This window comes from Ovis aries, chromosome 21, assembly GCF_016772045.2.
Source record: "Ovis aries strain OAR_USU_Benz2616 breed Rambouillet chromosome 21, ARS-UI_Ramb_v3.0, whole genome shotgun sequence".
In the NCBI taxonomy this organism is placed as follows: Eukaryota; Metazoa; Chordata; class Mammalia; order Artiodactyla; family Bovidae; genus Ovis; species Ovis aries.
Window position 1 is genome coordinate 18,853,033 of NC_056074.1, and position 6,000 is coordinate 18,859,032.

A 6,000-nucleotide genomic window follows, 5' to 3' on the forward strand; every position below is an offset into this window, starting at 1 on the left:
TAAAAAAATCTGTCTGCATTGGAGGAGACCTGGGTTCTATCCCTGGGTCAGGAAGATCCCCTGGAGATATCATGGATGGAGGATCATCATATCCTCAAACGGAAATTTAAAAAATTTTCATTTTAAAAATAAGAACTTTGAGACTCAGAGACAACAAGTGATTTGTTTACAGGCACTACAGAGGTGGTGCAGGCACTCTTAGTTTTGGCCAACTCTTTGAGACCCCATGAACTCTATTCTGCCAGGCTCCTCTGTCCATGGGATTCTCCAGGCAAGAATACTGGAGTGCATTGCCATTTCCTACTCCAGGAGATCTTCCCAACCCAGGGATTGAACTTGCGTCTCCTACAAGGCAGGCGGATTCTTTACCACTGTGCTACCTGGATTTACATTAAACGTTGCAAATTTTCTTGAGGCTAACATCAAGGGACATATCAAGAGATCCTCCAAACTCTATGCACACTTTACTGTATAAGCTTCCAACCCGTTTTACTTTCACCAGCAAAGTCAACCCTGTACAAGCTGCACAAGCCCAGGACGTCAGATCAATTGTAAAATTGAGCACTAATCAAGTATCACTTGGAATGGAACTATAATGGGTATGGATGGAAAGTTTTTCAAAGACCGTACATAAACGGTGTCTCCAGTCAGCAAGGAAATCACCTGAAAACAAAGAATGCTGGCTGTTTATCACAGCCCAAGACTGTAGTGGAGGAGGATAAGTGTAGGAGGATGCGAACCAGAAGTAAAGAGACTAAAATCCCAAGGGAGAAATTCAGTTTCTAGTTTTCAGACTTCATTTCAGGAAAAATATGCTAATGTTCTTAATCTATTCTAGGAAAGATACTCATGAGCTAGTTACTCTCATTTTATTGTGTATAAATATAGAACAAGAAATAAAACAGGTGGCCAGATATTGTAGTAGTTTCATGAATGTTATCAACACTGCATTAAACATATCTGCTTTGCATTTGTATATTACTTGGTAATTTGAAGAACACATTTTTAAGCACCCTTGAGTATTCCACCTATATTAGTTTGCTAGGGTTGCCATAACAAAATGCCACAGACTAGGAAGCTTAAAGAATAGAGGCTTGTTTTCTCACAGTTCTGAAAGCTAGCAGTACAAAATCAAGTGTTGGTCAGGTTGATTTCCTCTGAGACTTTGTTAATGACCATCTTCTCTTTATGTCTTCACATGGTCTTCCCTCTGTATATGTCTGTGTTCAAATTTTCTCTTCTTATAAGGATGGGAGTCAGATTAGGACCCACACTAATACCCTCGTTTTAAGTTAATTATTACCTTGTTAAAGATCCTATGTGCAAATATTGTCACGTTCTGACATCCTGAACTTTGGAACTACATAAAAGAATTGGGATTAAGAAAAAGATAACATTAACAGAGATAAAGGCTAGCCAGTAATGACATTAAGAAAACTAGCTATTCAAATACATGTAAATAAAAAATGTAAAATCAGTCCTTAGCACCAGTAACAGACAAAATCACTACTGATTGAAAAGCTGATAATAATTTGATTTCTGCATACTGACAGAAAGCTCTTGATGACTTTATATGACATAAATCCTTCAGATAATACTGGGATATTTAACAGTTTAATATGCGTTTCAGATGACTGGACTCACCATTCACCCAAGTCTGTCTCCAGGTCTTGAAGTCGCCTAGGAAGTCCTTAAGAAGCACACTGATTAGATGATCATTAAGAAAGATAGCAATCAGCTCCTAAATGGATCTTAATATCTTATCTTATATTTACAAAACATTTTGAATTTAATTGACTTGCATATTTCCATTTCACAGATGATAAATTGAAACTCAAAGAGAGAACTGATATTTCCTCAGAGCTATGCAGTGATTGAAACTGAAACGAGTGACTTAGAATCTAATTCGATAATTGAAAGTCTTGCCTAAGCATCTCATTTTAAACTACAGTCTAAATTTTAATCTTGAAGTATTTTAGTATTATACAGTTCCAAAATTGTTATCGAATACTTTTCTGTAAGTTAATTAGTGTTATTCTGAAATCCCAGAATCATGATCTTTTGCTTCTGAAGAGTAACATGCTGATAGATTTGGAAAAATAAAAAGCATTTCAGCTTTGATGAAAGCCACATACTATTATTCAATCCAGTTAGTACCAACATAAATTGCCTCATCTTGTCACCCTAAGTGCTTCAACTCCAATACATAGAGTCTTCAAGGTACAATTTATCTTAATAGTTTGTTATATTCATGAGACAGATCTTTGCCTGATTTCACTGGAGCACAAAACCGTCAACTGTTCTTTAAACTTATTTCTTTTTAGTCTTTTGAATAGCAGATGAAGTGAAATGTAGTACATATGACTCTCCTTAAATAAGACACACTGAAGATTTTGTGGATATTTAGCAGAATACAACAATCCCTTTATATTGATTTATTTATTTTTTTTGTAAGTAAAACCAACTATTTTTTTTCTTGTTCAGGAAGGAGTTGATCAATCACAGAAGTCTTTCAACTGTCTGGCTCTGTGTTGTTGAAGTAAAATTATATCAGCTCATCTTGCCAGCATTAATTTCTCTAGATAACACATCTCAATTATGGGTCTGTGTAAATGCTCAGATTGTGAGTTTTTTGAGAAAAATGTTTTTTTTTTCCTATCATTTTGCAAACTTCTCATGGTCTCACATGGCCCTAATGAACAAAATGTAGAATTGATTTTCCAGATACCAAGGAAAAGTAGTTTAAGGTGTAGATTATTTCTCCAAATAATTTTATTATGTCCTATAAATTATAAAAGACTTAACTCTTATTTGTATGTATTTACGGATTAAAATAATGATTGCAATTTATTGAAACCTCTACTAAGTATGGGAACTTGCTCTATGGAATTTGTATACATTGTGATATTGAATATTTGTGAAAACCCTATAGAGTCAATCTTACTATTTTCATTTTAGAATCAAGGAAACAATAGTTCAGAAAGGATAATAAATGTGCCAGATTCGCATAGCTATAATAGTTAGTATTGGATTCACACTGATTAGATGATCACTCTAGATGGGATTCAAATCTATGCATTGTTCAAAGGCAGTGTGTGCTTAATCAGCTTGCCTACAAAGGCTGGGTCTATGCAGTGTACTCACGCTTACTGCATTATAAGCATGTCATTTTAAAGGATGTTTAATACAGATAAGTTATTACATTCAGTCCTTTGACATCTTTCCACTTAGTGTGATATATTTGAATGTAGTGTTGTTTCTTGTAATATTTAACCATGCTATTTTACTGTATCCAGAGACTTCAGCAATTAAAGGCAGAGCTGAAACTCTTCATGTTAATCTCAGACATCACAAGGAAAAGAAAGCACTAATCTGTTCTATATCATGCGTCAAATGAAACCTGTTTTCAATATTTTTTAGTCTTTCCAAGTTTATTCCTAGAGATTTGTCTTCAAAGCTATTGTAAAATTAAATTCTGATAACATAATTTGAATAGCAGATGTGTATACTTATATAAATTTTATGTACAATGTATTCTTTTTTCTCCAAGAAAATAAATATTTTCAGATATATGGTGAATAAGTGTTCAATAAAACAGTGATTTGTTCTGAGTTATCATGATTTATATGCAGAAAAACTTTATTTTCATTGTTTGGCAGGAAAGTGTAGGCTTGGGAGAGGCTAAAAGATCAGATTATGAGAATATATTATCTACAAAAAGTAAAGTTAAAGAACTATAAACTTGCTAAAGATTAATTCTGCTATTCAACTACCAATTTGCTAAGATAAATTCAACATGCCTCCACACACGACTGCGTGTGTGTGTGCACACACACACGCAAGCACACAGACATCAAGGTTTAATAGGATTGCTATGTGTATAAGGATGTTGATCTTTTCTCAACTATTTCTTTAAGGTACAAATTCAAAACTAAAAATGTATTTGAATTAACCAAAAATGTCAGTTTCAATGATGACTAACCTATCCTGACAGACTTTTAATTTCTTTGATTTGGAATTTCAGATTACATTATTTTTATTCAGTATCTAGAAACGAAGAACTTAAAGTCATTTAATATAACTATAGGCGCTAACAAGAAACATTAAAAAAAATCGATGGGCCAATTATTAGATCCAATGTACTTCTCCACAATTATTCACTTACACCACTTTGAAAAAAAACAAATTAAATTATATAAATAATAAATAAGATAAATTATCAAGAATTTACTGGGTTACATCAGCAAAATAGAATAGAAATTCTCCATATATTTTTAAGTATAAAACTGTCACAAGAGGAAAAGAATGATACTATATAAAGCAGATTAATGGAAAGACAACCAATGTTCATAAATTGGAAGGATTAGTATTTTAAAAATGTCCTTTCTACCCAAAGTGACTTATAGATTCAATGTAATTTTTATCAAAACCCCAATTTCATTCTTTATAGAAAGAAAAAAAAACAATTTTGAAATTCACATGAACATTGAATAGCCAAAATAATCTTCAGAAGGAAAAAAAAAAAGCTGTGTATCACACTTCCTGATTTCAAAATATATTATAAAGCTATAATATTTAAAACATTGGGGTACTCACAGAAAAGCAGTCATAGGTATTAACAGTTTGATGGAATAAATAGAGTTCAGAAATAAATGCATGCATTTATGCTAAATGACTTGTCACAAGGGTACCAAAAACATAATAGGGAGAGGACAATCCCTTCAATAAATGGTGTTAGAAAAACTGGATATCCACATGCAAGAGAAAGAAATTGGACTTCTTTCATACCATACACAAAAATCAATGTAATGTGAAATGAAGATTTCAACATAAAACCAATGTGAAACCATAAAACTACTAAAGAAAACACAGAAATAATGATTCTTGGCATTGGTCTTGGCAATAATTTTTTTTTTTTTAATATGACACTAAGACCAGAGACAACAGAGGTAATTAGAAGATAAGTATAGGGAAAAGGAGGATATCTGCTATTGTACTGCTTCTGTATCATATATTTTAGCCCTATTTCTAAACATTTCACAACTCATGTATAAAAGTGGGACTATACCAAGATGTTACTCCTCTCCAGAGATTCACTTCATGTCTTTTTGTCCATGCTTTCATTGAACGTTATATTTTTTAAGTTTCATTGTATTTGTAGTTTTATCACATCAGTTCAGTTCAGTTCAGTCGCTCAGTCATGTCTGATTCTTTGTAACCCCATGGACTGCAGCACGCCAGGCCTCCCTGTCCAACACCAACTCTTGGAGTTTACTCAGACTCATGTCCATTGGTGATGCCATCCCACCATCTCATCCTCTGTCGTCCCCATTCTCCTCCCTCCTTCAATGTTTCCCAGTGTCAGGGTCTTTTCAAATGAGTCAGCTCTTTGCATCAAGTGGCCAAACTATTGGAGTTTCAGCTTCAACATCAGTCCTTCAAATGAATATTCAGGACTAATCTCCTTTAGGATGGACTGGTTGGATCTCCTTGCAGTCCAAGGGACTCTCAAGAGTACTTTTCAACACCACAGTTCAAAAGCATCAATTCTTGGGTGCTCAGCTTTCTTTATAATCCAATTCTCACATCCATACTTGACTACTGGAAAAACCATAGCTTTGACTAGGTGGACCTTTGTTGGCAAAGTAACATCTCTGCTTTTTAATATGCTGTCTAGGTTGGTCATAACTTTCCTTCCAAGGAGTAAGCATCTTTTAATTACATGGCTGCAGTCACCATCTGTAGACAAGGCATTATCATTATTTGTTTGCATATTTTTCTCCCCTGGGAGACTGATGGGTAGTAAGAAGTATTTTTTTTTTTTTTATTAATCCCCACTAGGTATGGATATCATAAGTGCTCAATAATGAACAAATGAGTTCTATGGGTATGGAGTTAGTCCTGTGGTATTGTATTGATTGCATTGTTTATAGAAAAGGCATAATAGTCATCATGATTTAAAAAGTGGTGTGTGCAATTTATTGGGATTACTATATGATG